Source organism: Artemia sp. Qi Xiang Cuo, chromosome 15 (genome assembly GCF_049724085.1).
Source record: "Artemia sp. Qi Xiang Cuo chromosome 15, ASM4972408v1, whole genome shotgun sequence".
Lineage (NCBI taxonomy): Eukaryota > Metazoa > Arthropoda > Branchiopoda > Anostraca > Artemiidae > Artemia > Artemia sp. Qi Xiang Cuo.
Window position 1 is genome coordinate 37,785,674 of NC_142808.1, and position 17,063 is coordinate 37,802,736.

The window sequence follows — 17,063 nt, forward strand, 5'->3', positions numbered from 1 at the left end:
GACCGAGTCGAAAATTAGTAAAACCTAGGTAAAAATCAGTAAAATTAGTCGAAAACTGAGTCAAAAATTAGTAACCCCCCCCCCCGAAAAAAAAATCCTGGATCCGCCCTTGCTCCTCATATACGGAATAATTCCTTTTCACTTTAAATTTTAATGTTGCTTCTTACTTTCAGTCCAATTAATTTAGTTTTTTTGAATAAAGATAAACCAGCCTTACACTTGAGTATTACACCTATATCCATAAGGGTAACCGGTTGCACTTCCTCCCTCCCCTCTAAATTTTTGTCCAACTCAAACAAACATAACAAAATTGTATGTAAATAGATTTTTGCACAGAAAAATAGGAAGCAGAAAAAGAAGAAACTTAAGGAGCCCAAACAGTATGCCTAGTGGGAGCGCCTACGTCCACAAGGGACAGACTAACGGTTTCCAGGGTCGGTCTTTAGAATAAGTCTATAGAATTTTTTTTTGTAAAACCCAACCCGAACTAAAATCCTGAATACGCCCCTGTCTATATATCTCCCTGTGTATATGTCGAAGGAGTGAAAAGAGTGAAGCCTTGGATATATAGGAATGTTAAAAAAAATTGGCCAAAACCTAGCTGAAATAACTTATAAATTCGCTGAAACTTTGAATAGATCGAGACATAAAAAGAGTACTCGCAGCTGCGCTGGCTTCAAGCGACTTGGTGCATAAACAAGGCCGTATACAGGACCTCAAACAAACCCTCTAACTATGGGCACATTGTTTCTATTTTTCTCTAAAACTGCAGAAAGTTCAACGCATTACTTACATCTGAAACATAAAATGTATAGAGAAGTCATGGGTAAAGAAAAATCAAAAGAAATGTGAAAAAAATATTGTTCATATATATCACGCGGGAAACGAGGTTATCACGCTTGATGTATTTCTAAAAAAAATTCTTGGGAATGATAGATTTTAAAAGCTGAAAAATAACGCGATGTGGTAGTAGCATGGCCGGAAAGATTTTGCAAGCGCGTCTTTAAAACTGTGCTATTTATATTCTGTCTTAGATAGGTCTTCAAAAGGCTTTTCTTTCCAATAAATATTCTAGGAAAACATTAGAGAGCTTTGCCTTCAATCAGACAAATCAGCTGGAATTCATACAGCGACGTCAATTGACAAAATTTGTCGCTTTCTATCACAACTTAGCTTCATAACAACAGCAAAAATACCTGAGCTATCTCTTGGATTATGCAGTCTTGGATCATATCTTCCATCGTCTAGCCGTGTACCATTTAATCCATAATGCCTTTGATCTATAGAATCTTGATTATAGTGATTTGGGGGGAGGCTGGGTAGCATACCACCCAATGACATATTCTGAGGTAACTGATTATGATATGTGCTTGTTGGAGGATAGTCAGTGCTTTCCAATTTCGGTTCAGCTTTCAAGCTAGAAAATAATTTAATCAATAAACAATCATTTCTGTTCATTTTCAACGATCCATCATTTAAGAGATATTTGGCGTATATTTTGATAACTATTTCTACTGAACAAGTATGAATCCAGGAGTGTCTTTAAGGAATGGGGGGGGGGGGTTGGAAAACGACTAATATATATATAAAAATTACATTGGAAACCTAAGAAATTATAGAGCCACATAATGCTTTAGATTCCAGAGAAAAGGACCGCAACCTCCGCGAGCGTATCTTCCATTGCTGTCTGCGCCATGAGCTGAGGCATCCAAACTTAGAGCAGATTGTATCCGTAAATCTACAATTGTATATAAATCATTCTGAATCAACCATTCCCCCTACCCCCCCCCCCCAAAAAAATAGACATAATTCATTTTTGTTATCTCAAATCATGCCTTGATTATGCGTCCTTATATGGTTATCAACACCTGAAATAAGCTTAAAACTGTCAAAGCTCTTTTGACACAAAATTTTCGAGCGGTTACTTTATTTTAATCAGAGCATCACTTCAACTACGAGCCTTTTCAATTATTATTATTTTTCAGGTTGTAAATCAACTTGACAACTTTTAACAGAGGAGAGCTAGCCGGAGAAACAGCTTAAGATCTGTTTAAACAATTGCCAATTATTCTTTCTAAGGCTACGTAACGCATAAGAAATAATTAGTCACTATCATCCCAAAAGGTTGCATATGAGGTTTTTACACTTCTAAGATCGAAACCATCTTCTAAGCTGTTCTCAGAGGGAGGATCAGCAGGACGATGTATGCCTAATCCTACTTTCATCCTCCTGATCTACATTACCCTGCTCATCTTCCCTTTGAGAAAAGCCAAGTACTGGCTTTTTGACATACCTCGGAAGTGTAAAAAATATCGTATGCGACCTTTAACTACGACAATGAAATGCATATTTCATTCCAAGTACTTGAATCTACATAGGCTTATGGTATCTTACTAATGAGTTCTGACTGATAACATACGACTATTTAAACGTTTTTTCAATATACCTGGAGTTTGGCGTTTCAAAAAACGTGTTTTATGGACGATCAGGGGGTTGCCAATTCAGAAAAATCTAGTTTCCAAAAATTAGGAGGTTTCAGGGCAATTTTGTTGTTTACCAATCTCCTTCAATGAAAATACTAAAAATTGAAAGTACCAAAAATGTTACGGAAAGGGTCTCTATGTGAGAAGGGGGGGCCAAAACATCTGTAAAAAAAAATAGAAAGTATAGAGATAAATAAAATGCTTTCATTTTGTTATATAGTCAATGCAATCATATTGGGCAATCTTGGAATTGAAGGCATTTTGATGAGGTGCTGGACAGCTGCTTTGGGCAGTAAAAAAATTTCCAACCGTTCCAGCTCCCACGCCATTAAAGCACCAAGGAAATCAAAATAGAAAAAAAATTGCCTCCCTGAACAAACCTCAATTCTATTCATTCCTGAAAAAAAAGATTCTCTAAGATTTTTCTTTTGGTTGTTTCAAAATTTATGAAGTTATTATGACATTTTCACATTTTCGTCAGTATTGCCACGTTGAAACTTTCAAATAAGTAAGCAAAACTAATTATTAAAATTTTACAATATATTTCATCTGTAGAAATTCTAACACAAGAAATATGTTTGATCCCAAAGACACAACTACACCTTCAAAGAAAGAAATTCATAAGCTGTCTGGATTCAGCTTGTTTTGTGTGGAATTTCAGTAGAGGAGGGGGTGCCAGTCGTGACAGCACACCAAATATGGGCATAGAGTCATTAGGGAGAACACGTGGTTAATGGGGTCAATGACCTAAATTTCCAATGTGTCAACAACAACAACATCGACCATGACATTCGCTGAGAGCGTGCACTTACAACAACAACAACATCGACATTGGAACACCTGTGCTGTCGACCTCAATTCACCTATCGTGAATCAATAATTCCCCTTAGAAACAACAAATTAATTCCCCTTTCTTGACAGATCAATCAACCAATGACATCATCTGTCAGACTTTAAAAATTTTCGCCTAGAAACGATTCTCCAGGAATAGATCCAAGTCATTAATGTCTTTGCCTCGGAAACAACTCTTTTGGTCGAACTCCAAAGGATATTAATAGCCAAAGGCCACGGAAACAATTCTCCAAGAAACATCTTAGCGATGAATTGTTTTAGCGCGGGAATCAGGTTTCTTATTAATTTGAAATGCATTAGCGCAGAGATGCCAAAAACAAAAGGAACACGCTGAATTACGTTTAGGGATTATTTGGGTGAAACTGTTTTAGACAGGTTATGGAACTATTTCGGCGAAACAGTTAGAGACATTTTAAAAGATGATTTTTGAAGAGATTTTAGAAGAGAATTTAATGGTGAAACTCTGTGGTCGTTATAATACACAAGTTTCATTTGAACAGTGCTGTGAGGTCCTCTAACCCAACCCCAAAGGGTTCCAATCCTCCTACCCCAACCCCGAAGGAAGCCACCGGTCCTCAAAGGCCCCCAAGCTCCCAAAGGGCCACCGGCGCCCCCAAAGGCCCACCCAGACCCCCAAAGGCCATCCCCGGGCCCCCCAAAGGCCCATCGAGCTCCCAAAGGACCAACGGGGTCCCAAAGGCCCTCCACCGGTCCCCAAATGTCCCCCAGGCCCCCAACTGTCCCCCCGGACCACCAAAGGCCCTCCCTGTGCTCCAAAGGCCCTTCCCTGTGCCCCAAAGGCCCTCCAACGGTCCCCAAATGTCCCCTAGGCCCCCAACTGCCCCCCGGGGAATTTGGAACACCTGTGCTGTCGACCTCAATTCACCTATCGTGAATCAATAATTCCCCTTAGAAACAACAAATTAATTCCCCTTTCTTGACAGATCAATCAACCAATGACATCTTCTGTCAGACCTTAAAAATTTCCACCTAGAAACGATTCTCCAGGAATAGATCCAAGTCATTAATGTCTTTGCCTCGGAAACAACTCTTTTGGTCGAACTCCAAAGGATATTAATAGCCAAAGGCCATGGAAACAATTCTCCAAGAAACATCCTAGCGATGAATTGTTTTAGCGCGGGAATCAGGTTTCTTATTAATTTAAAATGTATTAGCGCAGAGATGCCAAAAACAAAAGGAACACGCTTAATTACGTTTAGGGATTATTTGGGCGAAACTGTTTTAGACAGGTTATGGAACTATTTCGGCGAAACAGTTAGAGACATTTTAAAAGATGATTTTTGAAGAGATTTTAAGGGTGAAACTCTGTGGTCGTTATAATACACAAGTTTCATTTGTACAGTGTTGTGAGGTCCTCTAACCCAACCCCAAAGGGTTCCATTCCTCCTACACCAAGCCCGAAGGAAGCCCCCGGTCCTCAAAGGCCCCCCAAGCTCACAAAGGACCACCGGCGCCCCCAAAGGCCCACCCAGACCCCCAAAGGCCTTCCCCGGGCCCCCCAAAGGCCCATCGAGCTCCCAAAGGACCAACGGGGTCCCAAAGGCCCTCCACCGGTCCCCAAATGTCCTCCAGGCCCCCACCTGCCCCCCCGGCCCCCCAAAGGCCCTCCCGGTGCTCCCAAGGCCCTCCCGGGGCCCCAAAGGCCCTCCCCCGGCCTCCAAAGGTCCCCCGGACCAGAGAAGCGCTGCCGGGATGCGCCGTGGGCCAGGAAAGTGCCGCAGGATGTGCCGCAGGGATGCGCCGCGGGTCAGGAAAGCACCGCAGGGGATGCGCCGCAGGGAGGCACCGCAGGAAAGCGCCGCAGGATGCACCGCAGGGATGTACCGCAAAAAAAAGTAAACTAAAAAGTAAAAATTTCGAAATGTTATCCCCCAAACGCCCTCCTCAAACCCCCAAAGGCCCTCCCCTGGTCCTAAAAGGTCCCCCGGGCCCCAACAGGACCACCCGGCCCTCAAGGGCCCCCGGAACCCCCAACACCCACCCCGGCCCCCCCCCCCCCCCAAAGAGTCCCCTCTCCATTTTTTTAATACTTTTTTATGGCTTTATTATATCTTTTCAGAACAAGTTCCAGAACCTATTTTCCAGATCCAATTTTCAGAACAACTTCAGAGCAAGTTACTTACTTAATGTCCCTCCTAAACCCATTTTCTAACTTGAAGTACTTATCTTGTTCACTCACAACTATACTTTACAGATTTGGATACCTCAACACCAAGAAATATTTTTCAAAAGTCATTTCAGAGCAAGTTACTTTCTTAATGTCCCTCCTAAACCCATTTTGCAACTTGAAGTACTTATCTTTTTCGATCACAACAATACTTTACAGGTTTTTGGATACCTCAACACAAAGAAATACATTTCAAAGACCATGTCAGAGCAAGTTACTTTCTTAATGAACATCCTAAACCCATTTTCCAACTTGAAGTACTTATCTTGTTCACCCACAAATATACTCTACAGCTTTTTGGATACCTCAACACCAAGAAATACTTTTCAAAGACCATTTCAGAGCAAGTTACTTTCTTAATGTCACTCCTAAATCCATTTTCCAACTTGAAGTGCTTATCTTTTTCACCCGAAACTATACTTTACACCTTTTTGGTTACCTCAACACCAAGAAATACTTTTCAAAGACCATTTCAGAGAAAGTTACTTTCTTAATGTCCCTCCTAAACCCATTTTGCAACTTGAAGTACTTATCTTTTTCACCCGAAACTATACTTTACAGCTTTTGGGATACCTCAACACTAAGAAATACTTTTCAAGGACCATTTCAGAGCAAGTTACTTTCTTAATGTCCCTCATAAACCCACTTTCCAACTTGAAGTACTTATCTTTTTCATCACAACTATACCTTACAGCTTTTTGGATACCTCAAAACCAAGAAATACATTTCAAATACCATTTCAGAGCAATTTACTTTCTTAATGTCACTCCTAAACCCATTTTGCAACTTGAAGTACTTATCTTTTTCACTCACAACTAGACTTTACAGCTTTTTGGTTACCTCAACACCAAGAAATACTTTTCAAAGACCATTTCAGAGCAAGTTACTTTCTTAATCTCACTCCTAAACCCAATTTCCAACTTGAAGTACTTATCTTTTTCACCCAAAACTATACTTTACACCTTTTTTGGTTACCTCAACACCAAGAAATACTTTTCAAAGACCATTTCAGAGAAAGTTACTTTCTTAATGTCCCTCCTAAACCCATTTTCAAACTTTAATTAATTATATTTTTCACCCGAAACTATACTTTAAAACTTTTTGGATAACTCAACACCAAGAAATACTTTTTAAAAAGCATTTCAGAGAAATTTACTTTCATAATGTCCCTCCAAAACCCATTTGCCAACATGAAGTACTTATCTCTGTCACACCCAACTATAATTAACAGCTTTTTGGATACCTCAACACCAAGAAATACTTTTCAAAGACCATTTCAGAGCAAGTTACTTTCCTAATGTCCCTTCTAAACCCATTTTCCATCTTGAAGTACTTATCTTTTTCACCCTAAACTATACTTTACAGCTTTTTGGATACCTCAACACCAAGAAATACTTTTCAAGGATCATTTCAGAGCAAGTTACTTTCTTAATTTCCCTCCTAAACCCATTTTCCAACTTGAAGTACTTATCTTTTTCACCCACAACTATACTTTACATCTTTTTGGATACCTCAACACCAAGAAATACTTTTCAAAGACCATTTCAGAGAAAGTTACTTTCTTAATGTCACTCCTAAACCCATTTTGCAAGTTGAAGTACTTATCTTTTTCACCAACAACTATACTTTACAGCTTTTTGGATGCCTCAACACCAAGAAATACTTTTCAAAGACCATTTCAGATCAAGTTACTTTCTTAATTTAACTCCTAAACCCATTTTCCAACTTGAAGTACTTATCTTTTTCACCCGAAACAATACTTTACACCTTTTTGGTTACCTCAACACCAAGAAATACTTTTCAAAGACAATTTCAGAGAAAGTTACTTTCTTAATATCCCTCCTAAACCCATTTTGCAACTTGAAGTACTTATCTTTTTCACCCGAAACTATACTTTACAGCTTTTTGGATACCTCAACACTAAGAAATACTTTTCAAGAACCATTTCAGAGCAAGTTACTTTCTTAATGTCCCTCATAAACCCATTTTCCAACTTGTAGTACTTATCTTTTTCATCACAACTAAACCTTACAGCTTTTTGGATACCTCAAAACCAAGAAATGCTTTTCAAAGACCATTTCAGAGCAAGTTACTTTCTTAATGTCCCTCCTAAACCAAGTTTACAACTTGAATTAATTATCTTTTTCACTCACAACTATACTTTACAGCTTTTTGGATACCTCAAAACCAAAAAATACTTTTCAAAGACCATTTCACAGCAAGTTACTTTATTAATCTCCCTCCTAAACCCATTTTCCAATATGAAGTACTTATCTTTTTCCCTCACAACTATACTTTACAGCTTTTTGGATACCTCAACACTAAGAAATGCTTTTCAAAGACCATTTCAGAGAAAGTTACTTTCTTAATGTCCCTCCTACGCCCATTGTCTAACTTGAAGTACTTATCTTTTTCACCCTAAACTATACTTTACACCTTTTTGGTTACCTGAACACCAAGAAATACTTTTCAAAAACCATTTCAGAGCCAGTTACTTTCTTAATGTCCCTCCTAAATCCATTTTGCAACTCGAAGTACTTATCTTTTTCACCCACAACTATACTTTACAGCTTTTTGGATACCTCAACACCAAGAAATACTTTTCAAAGACCATTTCAGAAGAATTTAGTTTCCTAGTGACCTTACTAACCCAAAATTCAAACTTGTTTGAATTATATTTTTAAGCGACCACTAAAATATACATATTTTATGTTTACTCATAGCAAGTGAATACTTTAAATTTACCAAATATGAAAAACTTCCTTTCTTATCGTCCCCTTCTAAACCAATTTTCCAACTTGAAGTACTTATTTTTTTCAACCACAACTATAATTTACAGCTTTTTGGATACCTCAACACCAAGAAATACTTTTCAAAGACCATTTCATAGCAAGTTACTTTCTTAATGTCTCTCCTAAGCCCATTTTCCAACTTGGAGTACTTATCTTTTTCACCACAACTAGACCTTACAGCTTTTTGGATACCTCAACACCAAGAAATACTTTTCAAAAACCATTCAGAGCAAGTTACTTTCTTAATATCCCTCCTAAACCCATTTTCCGACTTGAAGTACTTATTTTTTTCATCCGCAACTGTAGTTTACAACATTTTGGTTACCTCAACACTAAGAAATACTTTTCAATGACCATTTCAGAGCAAGTTACTTTCTTAATGTCCCTCCTAAACCCATTTTGCAACTTGAAGTACTTATCTTTTTCACCCACTTTCTCAATGAAAAAGAAATTAGTTTTTAATCAGTTCTATTTTTCCAAATAATATAAAAATTTTCCACTTCGGTTCAGATTTTTCTCAAGGGGATGAAAAAATTTAAAATAATGTTCCAAATTTTCTCAATAAAGTGAAGAAAAGTTTTTGATCTCTTCTGAATTTTACCAAAGAACACGCTCCAATTCTAATTTCTCCAGAGAAAACAAAAATCTTCCAATTCAGTTCTTTATTTCACAAAGACATAAAGAAATTTAAAATTCAATTCTAATTTTTCGGTGGAAGATAGAAAAAGTAATACCAAACTTGGGAATATTTTCCCGGAAGATAAAAAGTTCTTGTTCAATTTAAAATTTTCTCAACGAAGTGAAGAAGAATTTAAGTTCTCTTCTGAATTTTACCAAAGAACACGCTCCAATTCTAATTTCTCCAGAGAAAACAAAAATCTTCCACTTCAGTTCTTTATTTCACAAAGACATAAAGAAATTTAAAGTTCAATTCTAATTTTTCGGTGGAAGATGGAAAAAGTAATACCATACTTGTGAATATTTTCATGGAAGATGAAAAGTTCTTGTCCAATTTAAAATTTTCTCAACGAAGTGAAGAAAAGTTCAAGTTCTCTTCTGAACTTTACCAAAGAACACACTTCAATGCTAATTTCTACAGAGAAAACAAAAATCTTCCACTTCAGTTCTTAATTTCACAAAGACATAAAGAAATTTAAAGTTCATTTCTAAATTTTTCGGTGGAAGATGGAAAAAGTAATACCATACATGTGAATATTTTCCCAGAAGATAAAAAGTTCTAATTCAATTTAAAATTTCCTCAACGAAGTGAAGAAAAGTTCAAGTTCTCTACTGAATTTTACTATAGAACACAATACACTTCTAATTACACCAGAGAAAATAAAAATCTTCCACTTAAGTTCTTTATTTCACAAAGACATAAAGAAATTTAAAGTTCAATTCTAAATTTTTCGGTGGAAGATAGAAAAATTGATACCATACTCGTGAATATTTTCATGGAAGATAAAAAGTTCTAGTTCAATTTACAATTTTCTCAACAAAGTGAAGAAATGTTCAGAAGTTCAGAAGTTCAGAAGTTCTCTTCTGAATTTTCCTAAAGAAGAGAAAAAAGTTAGCTCAATTCTGAATTTTACCAATGAAAATGAAAAAACCTTCCATTTCAGTTCATAATTTCTCAAAGACATAAAAATTTAAATTTCAATTCTAAACTTTTCTGTAGAAGATAGGAAAAGTTATACTATGATTGTGATTATTTTCCAGTGAAGATAATAAGTTCCACTTTAATTCTAATTTTATTAAATTCAGTTCCGATTTTTTGCAAAGAGATGAAAAATTTAAATTGTTTAGTTTAGGTTAGGTTAACTTATCATTAGTGATCATTATTAGTTAAACTAACCTTTTCCGTCGAGTATGGTTAGGTTAGTCTAGATTAATTTAGGTTAAGTTAGGTTAGGTTAGCCTACGTACGCTTCACTTAGGTTAGCTTAGGTCAGGTGAGAGACAGGCAAAAAGTTAGGTGTATGATTAGGTTAGGTTAGGTTAGATTAAGTTAGGTTAGGCTAGGTTAGCCTACGTACGCGCGCGTACGTAGGCTAACTTAACCTAACCTAACTAAAACTCACCTAACTTTATATAACCTAACCTAACATAATCATATACCTAACTCTTCACCTGGCTCTCACCTAACCTAAACTAACCTAAGTGAAGCGTACATGGGCTAACCTAACTTAACTTAACCTAACTTAATCTAACCTAACCTAATCATACTCGCCGGAAAAGGTTAGGTTAACTTATCATGAGCGCTCATGATAAGTTAACCTAACCTTTTCCGGCGAGTATGGTTAGGTTAGGCTAGATTAAGTTAGGTTAGGTTGAGTTAGGTTAGGTTAGCCCACGTACGCTTCACTTAGGTTAGCTTAGGTTAGGTGAGAGACAGGCAAAAAGTTAGGTGTATGATTAGGTTAGGTTAGGTTAGATTAGTTAGGTTAGGCTAGATTAGCCTACGTACGCGCGCGTACGTAGGCTAACCTAGCCTAACCTAACTTAACCTAACCTAACTTAATCTAACCTAACCTAACCTAATCATATACCTAACTTTTTGCCTGGCTCTCACCTAACCGAAGCTAACCTAATTGAAGCGTACGTGGGCTAACCTAACCTAACCTAACCTAACATAATCTATCCTAAACTAATCATACTCGACGGAAAAGGTTAGTTTAAATTATCATGAGCGCTCATGATAAGTTAAACTAACCTAACTTAAAAAATTTAAGTTTTTCATCTCTTTGCAAAAAAATCGGAACTGAATTTAAGAAAATTAGAATTAAAGTGGAACTTTTTATCTTCACTGGAAAATAATCACAATCATAGTATAACTTTTCCTATCTTCTACAGAAAAGTTTAGAACTGAAATTTAAATTTTTATGTCATTGAGAAATTTTGAACTGAAGTGGAAGGTTTTTTCATTTTCATGGGTAAAATTCAGAATTGAGCTAACTTTTTTCTCTTCTTTAAGAAAATTCAGAAGAGAACTTGAACTTTTCTTCACTTCGTTGAGGAAATTGTAAATTGAACTAGAACTTTTTATCTTCCATGAAAATATTCACAAATATGGTATTACTTTTTCTATCTTCCGACGAAAAATTTAGAATTGAACTTTAAATTTCTTTATGTTTTCGTGAAATAAAGAACTTAAGTGGAATAATTTTATTTTCTCTGGTGAAATTAGAATTGTATTGTATTCTTTAGTAGAATTCAGTAGAGAACTTGAACTTTTTTTCGCTTCGTTGAGTAAATTTTAAATTGAACTAGAACTTTTTATATTCCGGGAAAATATTCAAAAGTATGGTATTACTTTTTCCATCTTCCACCGAAAAATTAGAATTGAACTTTAAATTTCTTTATGTCTTTGTGAAATTAAGAACTTAAGTGGAAGATTTTTATTTTCTCTGGAGAAATTAGCATTGAAGTGTGTTCTTTGGTAATGTTCAGAAGAGAACTTGAACTTTTCTTCACTTCGTTGAGAAAATTTTAAATTGGACAAGAACTTATCATCTTCCATGAAAATATTCCCAAGTTTGGTATTACTTTTTCTATCTTCCACCGAAAAATTAGAATTGAACTTTAAATTTCTTTATGTCTTTGTGAAATAAAGAACTGAATTGGAAGATTTTTGTTTTCTCTGGAGAAATTAGAATTGGAGCGTGTTCTTTGGTAAAATTTAGAAGAGATCAAAAACTTTTCTTCACTTTGTTGAGAAAATTTGGAACATTATTTTAAATTTTTTCATCCCCTTGAGAAAAATCTGAACCGAAGTGGAAAATTTTTATATTATTTGGAAAAATAGAACTGATTAAAAACTAATTTCTTTTTCATTGAGAAAGTGGGTGAAAAAGATAAGTACTTCAAGTTGCAAAATGGGTTTAGGAGGGACATTAAGAAAGTAACTTGCTCTGAAATGGTCTTTGAAAAGTATTTCTTAGTGTTGAGGTAACCAAAATGTTGTAAACTACAGTTTCGGATGAAAAAAATAAGTACTTCAAGTCGGAAAATGGGTTTAGGAGGGATATTAAGAAAGTAAATTGCTCTGAAATAGACTTTGAAAAGTTTTTCTTGGTGTTGGTGTATTCAAAAAGCTGTATGATCTGGTTGTGGATGAAAAATATAAGTACTTCAAGTTGCAAAATGGGTTTACGATGAACATTAAGAAAGTAAATTTCTTTGAAATGGTCTTTGAAAGGTATTTCTTGGTGTTGAGGTATCCAAAAAGCTGTAAAGTATAGTTGATGTTTAAAAAGATAAGTACTTCATGTTGAAAAATGGGTTTAGGAGGGACATTAAGAAAGTAACTTGCTCTGAAATGGTCTTTGAAAAGTATTTCTTGGTGTTGAGGTAACCAAAAAGCTGTAAAGTATAGTTGCGGGTGACAAGGATAAGTACTTCAAGTTTGAAAATGGGTTTCGTAGGGACATTAAGAAAGTAACTCTCTCTGTAATGGTCTTTGAAAAGTATTTCTTGGTGTTGAGGTAACCAAAAAGCTGTAAAATATAGTTGTGGGTGTAAAAGATAAGTACTTCAAGTTGCAATATGGATTTAGGAGGGTCATTTAGAAAGTAACTTGCTCTGAAATGGTTTTTGAAAAGTATTTCTTGGTGTTGAGGTAACCAAAAAGGTGTAAAGTATAGTTTCGGGTGAAAAAGATAAGTACTTCAAGTTAGAAAATGGGTTTAGGAGGGACATTAAGAAAATAACTTGCTCTGAAATGGTCTTTGAAAAGTATTTCTTGGTGCTGAGGTATCCAAAAAGCTGTAAAGTATAGTTGTGGGTGAAAAAGATAAGTACTTCAAGTTGGAAAATGGGTTTAGGAGTGAGATTAAGAAAGTAACTTGCTCTGAAATGGTCTTTGAAAAGTATTTCTTGGTGTTGCGGTAACCAAAAGCTGTAAAGTATAGTTGTGAGTGAAAAAGATAAGTAATTCAAGTTGGAAACTTGGTTTAGGAGGGACATTAAGAAAGTAACTTGCTCTGAAATGGTCTTTGAAAAGTATTTCTTGGTTTTGAGGTATCCAAAAATCTGTAATGTATAGTTGTGATGAAAAAGATAAGTACTACAAGTTGGAAAATGGGTTTATGAGGGACATTAAGAAAGTAACTTGCTCTGAAATGGTTCTTGAAAAGTATTTCTTAGTGTTGAGTTATCCAAAAAGCTGTAAAGTATAGTTTCGGGTGAAAAAGATAAGTACTTCAAGTTGCAAAATGGGTTTAGGAGGGACATTAAGAAAGTAACTTTCTCTGAAATGGTCTTTGAAAAGTATTTCTTGGTGTTGAGGTAACCAAAAAGGTGTAAAGTATAGTTTCGTGTGAAAAAGATAAGTAAGTCAAGTTGTAAAATGGGTTTAGGAGTGACATTAAGAAAGTAACTTGATCTGAAATGGTCTTTGAAAAGTATTTCTTGGTGTTGAAGTATACAAAAAGCTGTAAAGTAGAGTTGTGGGATGAAAAGTATAAGTACTTCAAGTTGCAAAATAGGTTTAGGAGGGACATTAAGAAAGTAACTTGCTCTGAAATGGTCTTTGAAAAGTATTTCTTGGTGTTGAGGTATTCAAAAAGCTGTAAAGTGTAGTTGTGGGTGAAAAAGATAAGTACTTCAAGTTGGAAAATGGGTTTAGGAGGGACATTAAGAAAGTAACTTGCTCTGAAATGGTCATTGAAAAGTATTTCTTGGTGTTGAGGTATCCAAAAAGCTGTAAAGTATAGTTGCGGGTGAAAAAGATAAGTACTTCAAGATGGAAAATGGGTTTAGAAGGGGCATTAGGAAAGCAACTTGCTCTGAAATGATCTTTGAAAAGTATTTCTTGGTGTTGAGGTATCCAAAAAGCTGTAAAGTATAGTTGTGGGTGAAAAAGATAAGTACTTCAAGTTGGAAAATGGGTTTAGGATGGACATTAAGAAAGTAACTTGCTCTGAAATGCTTTTTGAAAAGTATTTCTTGGTGTTGAGGTTTCCAAAAAGGTGTAAAGTATAGTTTCGGCTGAAAAATATAAGTACTTAAAGTTAGAAAATGGGTTTAGGAGGGACATTAAGAAAGTAACTTTCTCTGAAATGGTCTTTGAAAAGTATTTCTTGGTGTTGAGGTAACCAAAAAAGGTGTAAAGTATAGTTTTGGGTGAAAAAGATAAGTACTTCAAGTTTGAAAATGGGTTTAGGAGTGAGATTAAGAAAGTAACGTTCTCTGAAATGGTCATTGAAAAGTATTTCTTGGTGTTGAGGTAACCAAAAAGCTGTAAAGTATAGTTGTGAGTGAAAAACATAAGTAATTCAAGCTGGAAAATGGGTTTAGGAGGAACATAAAGAAAGTAAATTGCTCTGAAATCGTCTTTGAAAAGTATTTCTTGGTTTTCAGATATCCAAAAAGCTGTAAGTTATAGTTGTGATAAAAAAGATAAGTACTTCAAGTTGGAAAATGGGTTTATGAGGGACATTAAGAAAGTAACTTGCTCTGAAATGGTCCTTGAAAAGTATTTCTTAGTGTTGAGGTATCCCAAAAGCTGTAAAGTATAGTTTCGGGTGAAAAAGATAAGTACTTCAAGTTGCAAAATGGGTTTAGGAGGGACATTAAGAAAGTAATTTGCTCTGAAATGGTCTTTGAAAAGTATTTCTTGGTTTTGAGGTAACCAAAAATGTGTAAAGTATAGTTTTGGGTGAAAAAGATAAGTACTTCAATTTGGAAAATGGTTTTAGTAGGGAAATTAAGAAAGTAACTTGCTCTGAAATGGTCTTTGAAAAGTATTTCTTGGTTTTGAGGTATCCAAAAAGCTGTAAAGTATAGTTGTGGGTGAAAAAGATAAGTACTTCAAGTTGGAAAATGGGTTTAGGATGGTCATTAAGAAAGTAACTTGCTCTGAAATGGTCTTTGAAATGTATTTATTTGTTTTGAGGTATCCAAAAACCTGTAAAGTATTGTTGTGATCGAAAAAGATAAGTACTTCAAGTTGCAAAATGGGTTTAGGAGGGATATTAAGAAATTAACTTGCTCTGAAATGACTTTTGAAAAATATTTCTTGGTGTTGAGGTATCCAAATCTGTAAAGTATAGTTGTGAGTGAACAAGATAAGTACTTCAAGTTAGAAAATGGGTTTAGGAGGGACATTAAGTAAGTAACTTGCTCTGAAGTTGTTCTGAAAAGTGGATCTGGAAAATAGGTTCTGGAACTTGTTCTGAAAAGATATAATAAAGCCATAAAAAAGTATTAAAAAAATGGAGAGGGGACTCTTTGGGGGGGGGGGGGGGGGGTGGGTGTTTGGGGATCCGGGGGCCCTTGAGGGCCGGGTGGTCTTTTTGGGGCCCCGGGAACCTTTGAGGACCAAGGGGGACCTTTGGGGGTCTGAGGAGGGCGGTTGGGGGATAACATTTCGAAATTTTTACTTTTTAGTTTACTTTTTTGCGGCGCATCCCTGCGGCGCATCCTGCGGCGCTTTCCTGCGGTGCCTCCCTGCGGCGCATCCCCTGCGGCGCTTTCCTGACCCGCGGCGCATCCCAGCGGCACATCCTGCGGCGCTTTCCTGGCCTACGGCGCATCCCGGCAGCGCTTCTCTGGTCCGGGGGACCTTTGGAGGCCGGGGGAGGGCCTTTGGAGCACAGGGAGGGCTTTTGGTGGTCCGGGGGGACAGTTGGTGGCCTGGGGGACATTTGGGGACCGGTGGAGGGCCTTTGGGATCCCGTTGGTCCTTTGGGAGCTCGATGGGCCTTTGGGGGGGCCCGGGGAAGGCCTTTGGGGGTCTGGGTGGGCCTTTGGGGGCGCCGGTGGTCCTTTGTGAGCTTGGGGGGCCTTTGAGGACCGGGGGCTTCCTTCGGGCTTGGTGTAGGAGGAATGGAACCCTTTGGGGTTGGGTTAGAGGACCTCACAACACTGTACAAATGAAACTTGTGTATTATAACGACCACAGAGTTTCACCCTTAAAATCTCTTCAAAAATCATCTTTTAAAATGTCTCTAACTGTTTCGCCGAAATAGTTCCATAACCTGTCTAAAAAAGTTTCGCCCAAATAATCCCTAAACGTAATTCAGCGTGTTCCTTTTGTTTTTGGCATCTCTGCGCTAATGAATTTAAAATTAATAAGAAACCTGATTCCCGCGCTAAAACAATTCATCGCTAAGATGTTTCTTGGAGAATTGTTTCCATGGCCTTTGGCTATTAATATCCTTTGGAGTTCGACCAAAAGAGTTGTTTCCGAGGCAAAGACATTAATGACTTGGATCTATTCCTGGAGAATCGTTTCTAGGTGGAAATTTTTAAAGTCTGACAGATGATGTCATTGGTTGATTGATCTGTCAAGAAAGGGGAATTAATTTGTTGTTTCTAAGGGGAATTATTGATTCACGATAGGTGAATTGAGGTCGACAGCACAGGTGTTCCAAATTCCCCGGGGGGGAAGTTGGGGGCCTGGGGGACATTTGGGGACCGGTGGAGGGCCTTTGGGACCCTGTTGGTCCTTTGGGAGCTCGATGGGCCTTTGGGGGGCCCGGGGATGGCCTTTGGGGGTCTGGGTGGGCCTGTGGGGGCGCCGGTGGCCCGTGGGGCGCTGGGGGGCCCTTTGCGGCCCGGGGGCTTCCTTCGGGGTTGGGGTAGGAGGATTGGAACCCTTTGGGGTTGGGTTAGAGGACCTCACAACACTGTTCAAATGAAACTTGTGTATTATAACGACCACAGAGTTTCACCATTAAATTCTCTTCTAAAATCTCTTCAAAAATCATCTTTTAAAATGTCTCTAACTGTTTCGCCGAAATAGTT

At 37.2% G+C, this 17,063-nt stretch overlaps 1 protein-coding gene across 1 annotated transcript in view; it reads left to right on the forward strand.

Annotated features, from left to right (window-relative positions):
• Positions 1–17,063, forward strand: part of LOC148943638 (uncharacterized) — a 308,181-nt gene that overhangs the window by 30,987 nt on the left and 260,131 nt on the right. The gene's annotated exons all lie outside the window — the stretch shown is intronic.